The sequence below is a fragment of the Eptesicus fuscus genome, chromosome 4 (assembly GCF_027574615.1).
Source record: "Eptesicus fuscus isolate TK198812 chromosome 4, DD_ASM_mEF_20220401, whole genome shotgun sequence".
Taxonomy (NCBI): Eukaryota; Metazoa; Chordata; class Mammalia; order Chiroptera; family Vespertilionidae; genus Eptesicus; species Eptesicus fuscus.
The window spans coordinates 49270375-49287391 of NC_072476.1; the positions used below are offsets into that span (position 1 = coordinate 49270375).

General features: G+C 39.0%; 1 protein-coding gene across 1 annotated transcript in view; it reads left to right on the forward strand.

Annotated features, from left to right (window-relative positions):
- The first annotated feature begins 653 nt into the window (after nucleotides 1–653).
- The window catches only part of PJA2 (praja ring finger ubiquitin ligase 2), a 145997-nt gene continuing 129633 nt past the window's right edge, over nucleotides 654–17017 (forward strand). The window contains exon 1 of the mRNA XM_054715015.1: nucleotides 654–671. The gene's annotated coding sequence lies outside the window, so the exon portion shown is untranslated. The remainder of the gene's footprint in view (nucleotides 672–17017) is intronic.

Consider the following 17017-nt stretch of genomic DNA (forward strand, 5'->3'; position numbering starts at 1 on the left):
CTCATTGTATCCCCACATGGAGGAAGGATCTAAGGAGCCTCTTTTATAAGGAAGGCACTAATCCCAGGCATGAGGTATCTACCCTCATGACATGACCACCATCCAAAGGCCTGACCTAATACAATAATCTTTGGGGGATAAGATTTCAATATATGAATGGAGGGGATACACAAAAATTTATACCATAGCACCAACTTACAAGGTGGGTTGGAGATCAAATGGAATAAAGCACTTATATTATACTTATTCATCCCCATGTCTCTTCTACAAATAAAATGTCTCACAGGTTGTGTCTTGTTTATCTTTGAGAGTTTTAGCACCTAAACCTATATCTGTAAGTCAAAGTATGCTCAACAAATGTTTGTTGACCAAACAGATAAATAAACAAATGATCAAACAGATGAATGAATTAATGAATGAATTAATGATAGCATAGGGGAAAATAGAAACTATTGTTCAGTACTGGTTTAAGGAAGTTCTGATATTGAACAGCATTTTAATAGTATTTCAGAACTTAGAATCCCTGTATTTGATACTGAGTGCTTTTTTTCTATGCTTTGCAGAAAAGATCTGAAGATCAAGATTTGGAAAGAATGGCATCATTTACTTTTAGTAAAGAAACAGCTGAAGAAATTACTGCTCTTCTAGCTCAAAGAAAACATTAATTAAAGGTAAGACATGGGCAAGAAGAACTTGTAAAAGTAAATTGTGTTATAATTAATGCTCAGTAATTCCTCTAAGTGTGGAATGTAATTCCTCTAAGCATGGTTGTCTTGTAATTCCTCTAAGCATGGCTGTCCAGTAATTCCTCTAAGCATGGCTGTCTTGTGGCAGAGGCCCTTGAATTATTCAAATTATTTCTGAAGAAAGCTTTTGAAATCCCTGGAGATGACTTTTTTTAACCTTTTTATAAAGGTTTTTGTTCACCCCATTCAGGTTCTCTGCATGAGTTCATATGGTATATAGCATATATGATCTAAAGTTTGGGGAAATGGGAATGGATTTGTCAGTTGAACCAAAGACTGTTTATTTACAGTGTTGGGGGGTCTCCACTGTGGAAAAATATTCCATATGTGTGATTACATGGTTTTCAGAATTATTCATCTCTGTTTAATCATTCCTAGTGAGAAAAATAGCTCCCTGATTACTGTTTTTTAATCATGGCTAAGATAGATTCCAACACCCATACAAAATGGTTTGTGTGTGTTTGAATGGGAGTATAAGTATTCTGGGTGGGAGGGGAGTGATACAGAAGGATTCTGAGACAGATACAATAGTATATTTTACTCTTTTTTTCTCATAGGCAAGAGGGTATCACCTTGCTCTTGCAGGACCATTAGTATAATACCTCCTCAATGCCCTTCATTTATATTCATATTGCATATCTGCTGCGAAAGGGCCTCTTCCCTCTGTTTTCCAGGTGTGAGAGTGGTAGCTGGTTCCTATTGTCATTAACCTCTGGACATCTCAGCACCCCGCTCTGGCTCTTTCTGTTTCTGACTTATGCACAACCAATTACTTATAGTTCTAACTATTATGGTTTCTGGTTTCCTTCCTGGAACATCACCTGTGCAGTATTTGTTCTGGGCCTTCTTCTCTTGGTTTATGTTATTTCCCCTGGGTGATCTTCATTTATCTTAATCTATTTATACATCTCAAGAGGCATACCCAAGTTCCTACTTCCTATTTACATCTTAAAGTCTAATAGACACCTTAAATTTATTTTGTCAAAAAATGAAGTCCTGCCTTGGCCAGTGTTTCTAAGTGGTTATAGAGCCACTGGTTCAATTCCTGGTCAAGGGAATATACCTGGGTTGCTGGTTCGACCCCTGGCCCCGGTCAGGGCACATGTGGGAGGCAGTCAATCGATGTGTCTCTCTCACATCAGTGTTTCTCTCTCTCTCTCTCTCTCTCTCTCTCTCTCTCTCTCTCTCTCTCTCTCTCTCTCTCCTCCCCCCTCCCTTCCATTCTCTCTAAAAATCAATGGCAAAATATATTCTTGGGTGAGGTTTAATCAATCTATTTTCTGCCAGAATTCTCCATCTCAGTAAATGGCATCTCTGTTCATTCATTTGTTCAATCTAAAATCCAAGAAATAATTCTTGCTTTCTATCCTTCCCTGATTATTCATATCCATTGCATGAATGTCATCTTGGTTCCATCTCCAAAACCACACACCTATTTATTTATTTCTATCTCTTATATCATTACCCCCATCTAGATCATCATTATCTATCACTTTGGCTATTACAGTTGCCTTTAAGTGGTTTCCATCTTTCAACCCTTGCCTTACTAGAGTGGTTTTTCTACATTATAGCCGCAATAATATTTTTAAAGTATAAGTTCAATGAAAATTAAATCCAGACTCCTTACCATGGCCCTCCAGAATCTGGTTCCTGCCAGCACTTCCAAACTCACCTCCTATCACAGCCTTCTTACACTCACTGTGCTCAATTCAGAGGCCTCTTTTCTGCCTCATTGTAAACTGAGGTCCTTTCATTCACTGCCTCGTCTATCAAGAAGCTTCTTCTACTGGTTGTTCACATGGTCTCAGGTTTCATGTACGTTCAGTGAGGCTTTTCCTGACCACCAAATCTAGAGTTGCCGTCCTTCCCAAATTTCTTTCTATTACAGAGTCCAATTTATCTCCTTCATCCTCTTATCTTAGTTATTTGTCCTTTCCTTTGTTTGTTGTCCAAATAATGGGGGAGGGGCCTTGCTCTTTACTGTTGTGTCCCCAACATGTCCAACACCTGGAACAATCTCTATTCCCTTAAGAAGTGCTCAGTAAATATTTGCTGACTAAATTGATGAGTGAATGTTTTTAACATTCTCTTAAAGTACTACTAGTATAATATCCAAGTCCTTACATACTTTCAAGTATATAAAATGTTCTACTACATTGGAACAGAAATCTATAGAATTAGATTTGTCTCCCATTTCCTTTACTTTCCTATCAGACATCCTGGTGAATTTCTTGAGGAAGAGCAGCTTACAGAATCAAGACTTGATGGCATGGCCAGGCTCTTCTTTGGATAAATAATACATGAATATAAGTCAGAGATGAAGATACACCAGAATCTATGAGATTTTCACAACAGCAAGATTCATGGCCTTTAAAAATATGTAGAACGAGATGAAACAAATGTTTTCAGTAGATGTTCAGGTGCTCTTCTATAAAAATAGCATACATTACACAAATCAATGTTTAAAGCCAGATGGTTAACGAAGGCCAGCCAGGAACTCCTATAATTCACCGTAATGAGTATGATAATGAGCTCCCATTATAAACCAAACTGCAGCGTGACACACTGTATCTATTTCAAATAACAGTAATTTGATTGTTTCATGTTTTTTCAAAGCTCCAAAGCTTGATTTATGGAGAAAATGTTAGAAAGCCTTATTGATGGAATTAATCACACCCAGTTAGTCAAATGGAAGGTGGTCTCAATTTTATTAACAGGACCTGTTCAAACGTCAGATATCAGAAAGAAAATAATATTCAAACACAAATGAAAGTTCAGAGCTTTCAACACATGAAAGAAGTCCCATTACTATGGTTGAAAAGAAATGTTTTTCCCTAAACTCTTTAATGTCTTTACAAACAGGACCCTAGGAAAAGTATATTCTGTTAAACAGAATGCTTTAGGGACTCTGACACTACAGAAGAATGCCAGGGATTGAATTTCATTTTAGTATCAAAAGCAAATGTTTATTTTTACACATAAAGTTTCACCTTGATCTCAGGGAAGTAGAATGAGAAGGCATTCTCAGTTACTCAAAGTGATATGGGCAGGAACACATTGCTAACCATTGAATATGATAACGGCTCTTGGGAGACCTGTCACATTGGGCCTGCTAGTGAAAGGACAGACTGCTCGGGGTTAAGTATTGAAAAATGTAGAACTTTAATGCCCATCCTCATTTCCATCTAATGTGAAGTCAGCTACTCACACATTGTATGTTTGGAATACAAACCATTACAACTCATGTGTATGTTTAATGTGCCATATTTTTATATTATTTTTATTAAACTAATATTTGCTCTTAGGAATTCTAATGCACACTTTTCCCCAAAAGTAGACAATAATATAGACAGACATGTGTGGACAAATTTTGGTCTTCTATAAGATCTCTGAATAGAACTCTGTTATATTTTCTGAAGTCTGTGAAAGAAAGGGTCTCTGGTCTTGTGAGCAAAAAGACAAAAGGTATGAATACTGTATTAAAAATTGGAGAATTAAGTAAATATAGTTATTTTTGCCCACTCAGCTCCCCATCTGCTTATAGCCAGTTCTTCACTATCCAGGGAAAGGATTAAAGGTCTCTGGGAAATAATAACTCAAGAGGAAGATATAAAAATGCTGACATCAGAAATTTCTCAAGTAAATAGCTCAATCTGATTACCCTACAATGAAATTCACAGTCAAGGCACACAAGTACACTCAATGTGGACAGTGAAGTATCTAATCTAATAATAGACAAATATGCAAATTGACCGCACCTTCGCTACACCTAAGCCACGCCCACCAGCCAAGCCACGCCCACCAACCAATCAGGATGAGTATGCAAATTGCCCCAACAAAGATGGCGGCTAATTTGCATATCAAGACAGCGTCCAAAGAAGCCAACAGCTGCAGAAGGGAGTAAAGCTTCGAAGAAGCAAGCAAGTGGGGGGGGGTGAAGGGCGGGGTGGAGGCGGGGCCAGGGGTGAAGGAAAACAAGGGAGGGCTGGAAGAGAAGGCGGGGCGGAGGCGGGGCCGGGGGCAAAGGGAAACGCGGGCGGGCTGGAGGAGAAGGTGAGGCGGGGGACAAGGGCGGGGCGGGGGACAAGGGCGGGGCGGAGGCGGGGCAGGGGAGAAGGGAAACGCGGGCGGGCTGGAGGAGAAGGTGAAGTGGGCGAACAAGGGAGGAATGGAGGCAGGGTAGAGTGCAGCAGGAAATCCTATTGCAGGATTTTTTCCTGCAACGGGAAAGCTAGTCTATATATAAAAGCCTAAGCAACCATTACAACCGAATGACTGGAATGTCTAGAACGATGGTTGACCAGTTGCTATGATGTACACTCACCACCAGGGGCAGACATTCAATGCAGGAACTGCCCCCTGGTGGTCAGTGCGCTCCCACCGCAGGAGCACCACTCAGCCAGAAGCCAGGCTCATGGCTGGCAAGAGAAGCTGCAGCCGCGGGAGCCTCTCCCATGGCCACAATGGCAGCAGGCACAGTGGGGCTGGGGTAAGCCGGAGACATCCCTCATACCCCATAAGCCTGCAGTTACAATCTCCAGAGAACGGTTGAAGCGTGGACACTCTGAGTGACCAGGACAAGCCTGATATCGCCGCTGGGCTACTAGAACTCTACTTCAGGCATCAAGATCAAATCTCATCCCTTACAGATTACCCCAGAACTACAGAGGAAGGCAGCAATATAACAGTGGCCACCAGCGGCAACTGACAGTGGGGTAAAAGTCAAATAGAGATGGATCTGAAGGGTGGGGGTGTGAGCCACAGAGCACCCCTGCCCCCCAAGATCCCCAACTTTGTATTATTCACCTTGGAGCCTCTCTATCCGGCTCCAAGCGGTAGAAAGTATCCAGCATGGCCCAAGGTGTCCACCAGGTTCCTCCAGGCCAGCAAGGAGGACCCTAGATGCAGAAGGTACACTTGGAAATATTTTTTCAGGAAGCTGCGGGGAGGAGGACAGACTTCCCACACAACTTCTCAGCGGCTCACGGGGACGTGGAAACTCCCCGGGCACACAGGTGCAGGCTCCCAATTTCCTCTCAATGTGCATGAATCCATGCACAGGGCCACTAGTTTAAAATACTAGAAAATATGAAAAGACAAAGTATGTTAAATATGAGAAGTCAGTAATAATATATATACATACATACTAGTAATTATTTATAAAATATGAGAGAACTAAACTAAAATATGAGAAAACAATCAAGGGTTATCAGACATTGGAAACCAGCAAATATTTCAAAAGGGAGAGACCAAAACAAATATATTTAGAGCAACTTGGAGATAATAGACTATGCAGGAAAAAGGAAACCTAAAAATAAAAACAAAACAACATTAATATCTACAGAGCTGAGAGATTATGCAACCCAAAACAAGAATATAAAGATCCATTCATATTACAAATAAGAGCTTTTACAGATGAAAAATATTATAGTTAAAAATGAAAACTCAATAGATGAGTTTTCAGGAAGACTCTTGAGAGAAGATTCAGACAATTGTTGAAAAGTGAGGTTGAATAGTGATTAATCACATAAAAAAATGAAGCAAATTAAAACATAGCTCCAGGGAAAACAAAATGTGTGCAGGAAATAAATAAAGCTCATAGTTTACTACATGCCTGAGCTACAAATAGAATCACATACTAATATGTAATATTAATCTAACCAAAATTACAATATAACTCTACTGGAGGAAAGAGAATAAGAAAACTATGAATATGTGAAGGGAGAAGAGGGAAGAAAAGAGACATATATAGTCCTACTACAGGCCCGGTGCATGAGATTTGTGCATTGGGGAAGGGGGGCCCTCAGCCCAGCCTGCACCCTCTCACAGTCTGGGACCCCTCAGGGGATGTCTGACTGCTGGCTTAGGCCCAATCCCCCAGGGATGTTGGACATCCCTCTCACACTCTGAAGCTCTCGCAGTCCAGGACCCCTCATTCCTTACTTCCCGCCTACAGCGGAGGTGGCTCCTGTCACTGCCGCTGCGCTCGCCAGCAGAAAGTCTGGATTCTGGCTGAGCACACTGACCACCAGGGGGCAGCTCCTGCATTGAGTGTCTGCCCCCTGGTGGTCAATGCACGTCATAGTGACCGGTCGTTCCACTGTTCGGTCAATTTGCATATTAGGGTTTTATTATATAGGATAGAGATTAACTGAAGAACTTATATGCACATATACATAACCCTTGGACACCAAAAATAGTGTGGTCTTCACTGGGAGGGGTGGGTGTAGGGTGGAGGAGGTCAATGGGAAAAAAGGGGGGGGCATCTATAATACTTTCAATAATAAAGATAAATTTTAAAAATAAAATAAAATGGATTATGATTGGTCCTCAGAGATAAAAACATAGAGGAATAAAGTAAACCTCAGGGAAAAATAAGCATTGCTTTTTGTTTTTTTAATTGTCCTTTCCTGAAAAAGAGCATAATTGGATTCTAAAAGAGGCTGTCAAGTAAAGCTTCCTTCAGAAGCTATTGAGAGATTGTTCTCAACAGTGAGATGTGTATTCACAGTGTTTGCACTGAGCCAGGACAAACAGAGCCTAACTTATACCTTTCCAGGTCAGGAGAGAGGTGGTTGGAAGTCAGAAACAACTATTACAAACAGCCTGTATCAGACCCATGTAAAAGGTCAGTTACTTCCCATACACTGGAAATAAGGCTTTACTGCCGAGGATTAATCTGTTCAGCATCTGGAAAGCTCTGGAGTTTCACTGTCCCTGGCCTCTCTACCTGAGGTCATGGTGAACTATTGGCTTGAGGCTTCTCCCTCAGCTCTGGGTTACTTTATTCTGTCCTTGGTAACATCATCCCTTCCACCTTGCCTGCCTCCCAGCTCAAGCCACCTAGGGTTCTGGAAGGGAAACCAAGCTCCTGCCTTGGTGGAAAGGAGAGAGCGGTTGTTTTTCTTGCCTTGGGCACAGGCAGGGTGGCGGCAGGCTGCAGGCAAATCCATGGCTTGGTCTCTAAGGTGAAAACTTGTGAAGAGATGTGATTGAAGGATGCCTCTTGTACTATATTAAAACCTCTGTAGATAAGTGTTGAGGTCTCTGACTTAATAAAATATGGTCCTATAGTCAAAATTGTGGAGAGGACCAAGTTTGTCTTCAGTTTAAAAAAAAAAACAAAAAACAGAGAGATCCTTCAACACCTATTTCAGTTCAGGTGCCATTCAAGGTGTTTTCACATTTCTCAGCTAATTTAAATCTGACAGCATTCCAGGAAGGTGAGCTAACTGTTTCCACCTTAACAAACAAAGGATCTGAACTTAAAGAGAGAAAGTAATATATCCAAAGTTAACTTGTTAATAAATGGACATGACAAAATATAATCATGGGTCTCAGGAATTCTAAATTCCTGTTAATGTTTTCTATTTGCTTTTTGGTGCATTGGGGGATATGTTTCATTTTCACTAGTTTCATTTTCACCTCTTTTCTGAGCTCTTCCTATTCAAATTGACTTTCAATCAGCTACCATGTTAGAAGGAATTTAATAACATAATTCACAGTGTATATTACATTTTTAAATTTTGGTTGCATTTGAATAGGAAGCAACTGTGGAATGAAATTTCACTGATGAAATTTTAGATATGACTGATTGTTTGATACAGGAGATATTTCACAATTATAGCATCAGAAGAGGAGGCTGTGGTTTCTAGTGGGACCCTAATAGTCTCAATTCTGGAAGATGCAGAAGTCAGAGGCCACAAGTCTTTATCTATCTTTGTTGTAGTGACATTGACAGAACATGCCTAAAAAATACCTTCTGTGCTCTGGCCAAGTAATTCAGTTGGTTAGAGCAACCTCCATCTGGTTTCCATCTCCAGTCAGGGCACATATAAGAATCAACCAATGAATGCTTAAATAAGTGAAACAACAAATCAATGTCTCTCTCTCTCTCTCTCTCTCTCTCTCTCTCTCTCTCTCTCTCTCTCAAAATCAATCAATAAATAAAAATCTTCTGAAGAGAATGATGAAAAAATTGTATCAGGGTTTTAAGGAGAAAATATATCTAAAGGAGGAAATGATAGCAGAATAAGAACTCCTTTGTATGAACATCAACATAATTTTCATCTTTTATCCAGCCTCTCAAAAATATCACTATTAACATAAAACCTCACCTACCTCTTTAGCCCTAATTTATTAACATGAACAGTCAACATAATTGAGTACTAGTGAAAATGAAACATTTTTCTTACTGGTAGATAAGGAAAATGTATCATACAATTCTTTTTGAGTATGTGTTCTGGTAATGCTGAAAGAAACTGAGAATTAGAAATAAAAGAAAATTTTTTTCCTGAGTTTACATAAAAAATTATTAGATCAGACCTTATATTGAATATAAGTTGAAAAGTTTATACAGCAGATATCCAGTGCCCAGAAGAAAAAGAAAAAGCACATTGCCGGAGGCTAAGACCAACAGTAGTTAGCATATCAATGTGATATTCAGCAGGGCTGAAAATCAGCATAATATTGCCCTGCTGTTGGCCAAATGGCTGAAGGCAATCCCCTAACCTGATAATCCTTTTATTGTTTACCAAACTTTACCTTTGATATGCCTGTATGCATTCCTAAAGGACAAATGTGTATTCAAGTGAATAAAAGCAAACAGGGACCCAGAAGTCAGAGAGCTTCTCCACTAGAGAAAGGTTTTCCACCTGGCCCCCATGCTTTCTAAGTTCATATTTCTTGTCTAGTGCATTCATTTGTGCATCGGCCCCTTTTCCAGATCCTGAACTCTAGCCACAAACAGATGCGGCATTCACAGCACAGGAGGTCTGAGCCAGCAGAGAGCACTCAGTTATCATCCTCTACAATCAACACCAACATTCTTTGAACATTTTATATGTATAAAAACCTGAGCTAGACAGTGGAAAATATTTATCCCACCTATACATTAAAAGGGAACAAAGCCAAATGAATGCCATTTTGCTGAATGTCTTCCTTAAGTCACCTCAGTTCACCCAGCATCTTTATGATGTTACATAATTATCCTTGCTTAGGAAGAGCAATCTGTTTTATTCGTTCACCTTTTAACTTTATCTCCTAGCATGGAAAATAAAGCTAGAGTTTTATCACAATGACTAATAAATAACTCACTTTTTATTATTTTTAAATCTTTTCATTTTAAGACTAGAGGTCCGGTGCACAGATTTGTGCACCAGTGGGGTCCCTTGGCCTAGCCTGCACCCTGTTGTAATCCGGAACCCCTCAGGGGATATCAGAGAGCCGGTTTCAGCCCAATCCCCACAGGCCAGGCCTAGGGCCTCTAGTATGCATATAAGATCTTTGATTAATCTCTTCCCACCCACCCTCCTGCCTCCTTCTCTTTGAGATTCATCAGTCTGTTCCATGTTTCTATGCCTGTGCATTGAGTGTCTGCCCCCTGGTGGTCATTGCGTGGCATAGCTACCAGATGGTTGGCCCGACAGCCCGTCAGCCAGTCAGCTGGTTGCTTAGGCTTTTATATATATAGATAATTTGGAGCTTATAGAAGAGCTGAAAATAGTACAGAAAATTTCTGTATACACTTCATTCAACCTCCCTTAATGCTTTACCCAACCAAAGAGATAAGAGTACTTGTGCCTAAGCTAAGAAATTACCATTGGCACTATGCTATTAAATTACAGACTTTGTTCAGATTACATTACTTTTTCTACTAATGTCCTTTTTCTATATTCCAGGACCTAATTCAGGATCTACCCTGCTTTTGGTTTGTCATTCATCCTTAGTCTGCTCCAATCTTTGATAGTTCCTCAGTTTTTGGTGTTTTTCATTACCTTGAGGCTTTTAAAATTTTCTTTTTCAACTATAGTTAACATACAATATTATATTAGTTTCAGGTGCACATCCTAGTAATTAGACATTTATATATTTACTAGCGTTCCTGTTGCAGGAAAAATCCTGCAATAGGGTTTCCTGTTGCACTCTACCCGACCCTGCCTGCTCTCCTCCCTTGTCCCCTGCCCCGCCTTCTCCACCAGCCCGCCCGCTCTTCTTCCTTCTCCCCTGGCCCCACCTCCGCTCCTCCCTTCTCCCCCGGCCCCGCCTGCGCTCCTCCCTTCTCCCCCGGCCCACCTTCTCCGCCAGCCCGCCTGCTTTTCCCTTCTCCCCCAGCCCTGCCTCCACTTCTCCCTTCTCCTGTTCCTCCCCTCTCCACCCGTTGCTTGCTTCTCCACAGCTTTGTTCCCTTCTGCAGCTCTTGGCTTCTTTCTACGCTGTCTTGATATGCAAATTAGCTGCCATCTTTGTTGGGGTGATTTGCATACTCGTCCTGATTGGTTGGTGGGCGTGACTTGGTTGGTGGGTGTGGCTTGGTTGGTGGGCGTGGTTTGTGCGTAGCAAAGGTGCGGTTAATTTGCATATTTGTCTATTATTAGGTAGGATGAACCTTATGATGCGATCACTCCAATTAATCTAGTACCCATCTGATACCATACAGAGTTATTACAATATTATTGATTATATTCCCTGTGCTATTTTTATATCTGGCAATTTGTACTTCTTAATACCTTTCACCTTTTTTGCCCATTCCTACAACCCTTTCCCATCTGGTAACTAGTAGTTTGTTCTTTGAATCTAAGAGTTTGTTTCTGTTTTGTTTGCACATCTTTATCTTTTAAATTCCACATATAAGTGAAATCATGTGGTATTAGTAGTATTTCTTTGTCTGAATATTTCACTTAGCATAATACTCTTTAGTTCTATAATGTCACAGATAGCAAGATTTTATTATTTTTTATGGCTAAATAATATTCCACTGTGTATATATACCACTTCTTTATCCATTTATCTATCAATGGACACAGGTCTTATAAATAATGCTGCAATGAACATAGGGGTACATATATCTTTTCAAATTAGTATTTTGGATTTATTCAGATAAATACCCAGAAGTGGAATTGCTGGGTCATATGGCAGTTCTATTTTTGATATTTTGAGAAACCTCCATATTGTTTTCCATAGTGTTGTACCAATCTGCATTCGTACCAACAGTGCACGAAGTTTCCCTCTTCTCCACATTCTTGCCAATGTTTGTTGTTTATTGATTCATTGATGGTAGCCATTCTGACAGGTATAAGGTGATATCTCATTGTGATCTGATTTGCATTTCCCTGATGATCTGATGTTTATGAGCATCTTTTCATGCATCTGTTGGCCATCTGTATGTCCCATGCCAATTTTTTATTTTGTAGATTGTAGAATGTTTCTCAATTTTTTTTTCAGTATTTTCTCATGCTTTGACTGAGATTATGTATTATTAGAAAGAACACCATGAAAGTGCCATGCCCATCATCATATGGATATGTCTTTTTATTAGTGACGTTAATCTTGGTTAAGGCTCTGTCTGTCAGATTTCCCCTCTGCAAATATCCCTTTGTAATTAATAAATATTTATTTACTCATAATAAGAAATGATTTAAAATAATTCAAATGTCCTATTTCTCCTTAAATTTCACCTACTAAACAACTCACTTTTGAAGAAAAGGCAAACACAAACCATAGACAGGAGTATTCTACCAGTGACACCAAAAGTAAGAGTAACTGGTGGCTGTTATGAGAATCCTAAAGTAGAAAATGTTTGAATTGCTAAAGGCAGAGCACATGAAATCAGAAGCTCTCTCAAAAGGGCATAAGGTGTCAAAGAACTTCCCATTAGTACAAAAAAAAAAAAAAAACAACCCACCCTCTTTTCAAATTCAAGGGCAGAGCTAAAATAAAGTGATAAATTGTGAAGAGAAACAGAAGGAATTCCAGACGGATTCCATAGCTATCAAAGCTACATTATCATTTGTATTTCTTAACTCATTTTTTCCATCAGTAAATTATATGGTTCACAGATGGCTTAAAAATCATATTTCCAGTGTTCCTCAGATCAAGTACATAAAGAACCATAAAGGCTTTGGTGTCTTTGAGTCATAAAATTTTGGCAGACTATTGAATGCCACTTGTGTGATTGGTTTATTAAATTTTTCTTAACACTCAATTATACTATTGCAAGATATTCAAGTAACACTGTAAAATATGCCTTCAAAATTATTTCTATGCCAACTACCCTAGCTATAAGAGGCAAAAAGTTTATGAAACCTGTCTTTGCAGACTTGACCCTCCAAGAGTCCCAGTTGAATTAATGATAGCATATACAAAGGAATGTCATATTAGATAGTTTATCACATGAGAAAAGCAATTTGAAATTAATTCATGTAAAATATCAAAATACCTATATTATTAATCACCCAATTATGTATTTTTTGGAGACAGTAATATCATCAATGTCAAATATAAATTTACTTTCTGCTGTGCCAGTCGCTAAGTTCTTTACACAGATTATCTCATTTATTCTCACAGCTATAGGAGGTGTCAAGAATTGTGAAGGGCCCTAACTTTTGTGGCTCAATTGGTTGAGCATCATCCCTTACACAGAAAGGTTGACTGTTCAATTCCCGGTCAGGGCACATGCCCAGGTTGTGGGCTCATTCCCCAGTCAGGGTGCGTGTGGGAGGCAGCTAATCAATGTTTCTCTCTCTCTCTCTCTCTCTCTCTCTCTCTCTCTCTCTCTCTCTCTCTCTCTCTCTCTCTTCCTTCCTTCCTCTCTCTCAAAATCAATAAAAATATTTTTAAAAGAGAATTGTGAAGGGTTTGAGATTTTTACCCTACTTACAAGCTAACAAGATAGCCTGTTACAATTTTATGGATGCTGGCAGAAGAAATGAGACTCTTGGGTCAGACACAAAGGACTTGATTACCCACAGAAATAGTAGTAACCAAAGTATCAGCATTTTAGGGGGGGGGGGGCAGTTCTCTAAGCCCCAATCACCCCAGGACAATAGGAAGGTCAGGTGATACATACATACACACAGTGGTTGCATTACAAGAGAGGAACCCTGAACTCAGGGAACCTGAAATTTTTTAAATGAACAGTAATCATGCCATTCTTTGCTCCAGAGGGATATACCACCACTTTCTTCCAAGGCCATTTACTGTACAGACATCCTTGAACAAATAGGCCAGAACAAAGGCAGTCAGTGTCTCTGCTTAGAGGAATGCAAGACACTTGTGGAGAATTATCTCCCAACATGAAGTTGGTACGATAATTATTCCTCTTACAAATGAGGAACTTTTAAGCTTATCGAGAACTTAAGGAGCCATTCAAGGAAGACATATGGTATGTATAACATGTGCTATTTTATGGAGTGTATTAGTATTTACGTGCTTCCCAAAATTGCACCTGGGTGAGTTTGCAAACTGTACAGGAGTGAGCTTGAGTGTAAAGATGCACCCAAGGTAAACTTTTCATTAGGTGTTTTGAAAAATGAACTGTGCTACCATTACCTTTCATGTACTTTTAACACCTACTTTGTTTAAGTAGAAAGTATGCCGCTGCAGAAAAAAACACATGCTCTTAAATGAGTCAGCATCGAGTTGGAATTTCAGCTATCTACTACTAACCTCTCTGATGCTCAGTTTCTTCATCCATGAAATGGGAATACCTTGTAGGATCATTGTAGGCATTAAATGAGACCATAGATGTAAAGCTCCCAGCATAGTATTCTGGCACAAAGTAAATGTTCAACAATAAAAAGCAATAATGATGACTTGTAGGATGATAGTTGTAAAGTTCCTTAAACTTCTGGCATTTTCCCAATTTGGAAAATTCAATGACAAAATCAGAAAAAGCCCTATTTTTCCATGTAAAAGCTTTTTTCAGGCACTGGGGATCTGTCATATTGAATTTAACATTTTTTTTGTTCAAAGATTAATTTTAAACATTGGTAAAAACTCTTCATGCTGTCAAAGCATTAGCTTTTAGCGTCAGAATGGATGTTGTCCTTTTGAAAGGTCTCCTAATATTTTTTTTAATGACTCAGAGTAGGAAAGCTTGTAATTTTTCCTAACACGATGTGAATAAAATACAAATGTGTGGTGGGAACCCCAGTTGAGAGGAGTTCAGTAATCTACATTTGCCATGTGTGTCCTAGTGATCCATTCAAAGGGCCCTGTGACTACATAAGGGAACTGTGTTGTGTTAGAAATAGCTCTGTTGATCTTTTATCCACTCACATAGAGAGGTGTTGGAAGATGAAATTGCATTTTACATTCACTTAAAAGTTACGCAGCAGCCATTAGATAAAAGCAAGAATAATTGCCTGCTCTGTGGGCAGGCTGCTACAGCGGAAGAAACACACTCATCAAACAGTTGTGTTTTTCTGCTTTGGCAGATGGAACATCACATTCTTTGGTGAGTTCCTCCACCCTGTAAAATTTAATGATTTGCCCTCCCTGCTGATTGCTGAACAAATTATGTCCACTATAGCTTGATGTCTATTTGCTTTCGAAAGCCTCTCAACTTTAACTAATAGTTGCAACCCAAATTAACAATAAATAAGGAAGTATGGAAATTATGGGTGCATTCTGTTAATTCACTCCAAACTAAGCTTGTTATCTGCATGAAATATGACCATGGCTCTATGAATAATTCTCAAAAACGTTGAATTTAAAATGAGCACTGGGTAGGATAAACAGTAGTTAAATAATACTTAAACTCTACCATCTGGTATCTTAGTATTTTAATGTGAGCTGAATTTCTTTTATTAGGTATTTACTTGAGATTCTTTCTGTATGGATTCTTTCCTTAAGTAGAGGGAGTTACATAAATTGGGGAGGAGTAAGAGTTGTGATTCAGTACATTTTTCTTTGGTAGTAATTCTCTTAAAGTGAAATATGAATTTCAGAACCCAAGTCATTTTCCCAAAGGGACAGCTGAAAAAAACTCAGATTTTGTCTGAACTCAGAGCACATATTTATAAGCCTACATAAGTTTGATGGGTACAAGAGAAGGAAGGAGTTACTTAGATGGTCGAATAAAAGAGTATATGGTAAAGATTAATTACAGGAAACAAATAGTAGGCTTGATTAATAGTAGGAGACAGGCCAGCCCCAAAATAATAACAACAACAACAACAACAACAACAAATATATAATGATAGTCTTCAGGAGAAAAATAAGAGAATAAAATAAAGAATATTTAAAAAATGAAATGGGTATCATGAAAGGAAGATTTAATGGACACATCATGCAGAAAAAATAAAAACCAATGTTATTTCTTCCAATATTTTATATACTAAACTATTCCAGTGACTTAACGTGAAATTTTCATGGGAATTATTTTTGTTCTTCCTGATGTGAGAAAGGCTATATAAAGTTACATGAGGAAGTAGGAGACAATAACAAGGGAATTTACATAACTCCTTACTGTTTACCAGAGTACTTTCACAGGCATTACCTCCTTTGATTAACACAATGTTCTGTATAAGCCAGGTGCAACTGAACTTATCATCCCCATTCCCCATATCAAGCCCAGAACTTTGAAGTCATTTTATTTTTCAAAACTCTCAACTTGTTATATTTCAAATTAGCACTAACCAATGTTGCAAGAGTATTCTGAGTATGTTCCAAGCTAAACTATGATCTGCTTGAAATGTCCCTTCCTTCTGACTCCAAATTCAATTTTTATTGGATTACACTAAACCATCTAAAGAAATCTGGCTTTATTACCCACTGAAACTATGCCCTCGAATAGTCCCTTAATTTCTCTAAGCACCAGGTTACTGAACTAACATTGATGGAGCATTGGCAAAGCACTTTTGCATCCATCATCACATTTCATGTTCACAGCAACTGTACTAGGTAAATATTCCTATTTCTTAAATAGAGTACATTTAACTTCAGATTCGGTAAATGGCTTGCTCAAGATCATGCTGACAGCATTCAATTCAGGTCTCCACTCAAGATCTCTAAACCACCTCCCTACCATGAAATCTGGAAGTGGGGTAGATGCTTCCTAATATCTCTGTCAGTTCTATCTTGCCTGATTTCAAAGACTGCTCGGGAAAACCTATTGCTATTTACATGTCACTAGTAACTTACTGGTAAATTATATAATATTTCAAATAATTTTTCTTAAATCTAGTTCTTAAAGTACTTCCTGAAACCTCCTTTCTACAAGTATGATGGGAAGAACAACAGATGAACCAAAATTTCTCTCTGCCTCTAAAGAGTTAGTGCTCTGGTTTGAGTCCCAATTATACACATCCACTGGCAGAAAAGCACCACAAAGTGCTCTGGGAATCAGAGCAGGGAGGTGGCCTTAAGGCTTAAACCACAGGATGGGGTTAAAAACTCAGCGACACTCAGAGCAAGGGAACAGAAGAATAATAACCCAGAGAAATCTTGTACACTGTCTTCCTTATTAGTGTATCTCTTCTCTACCAAAA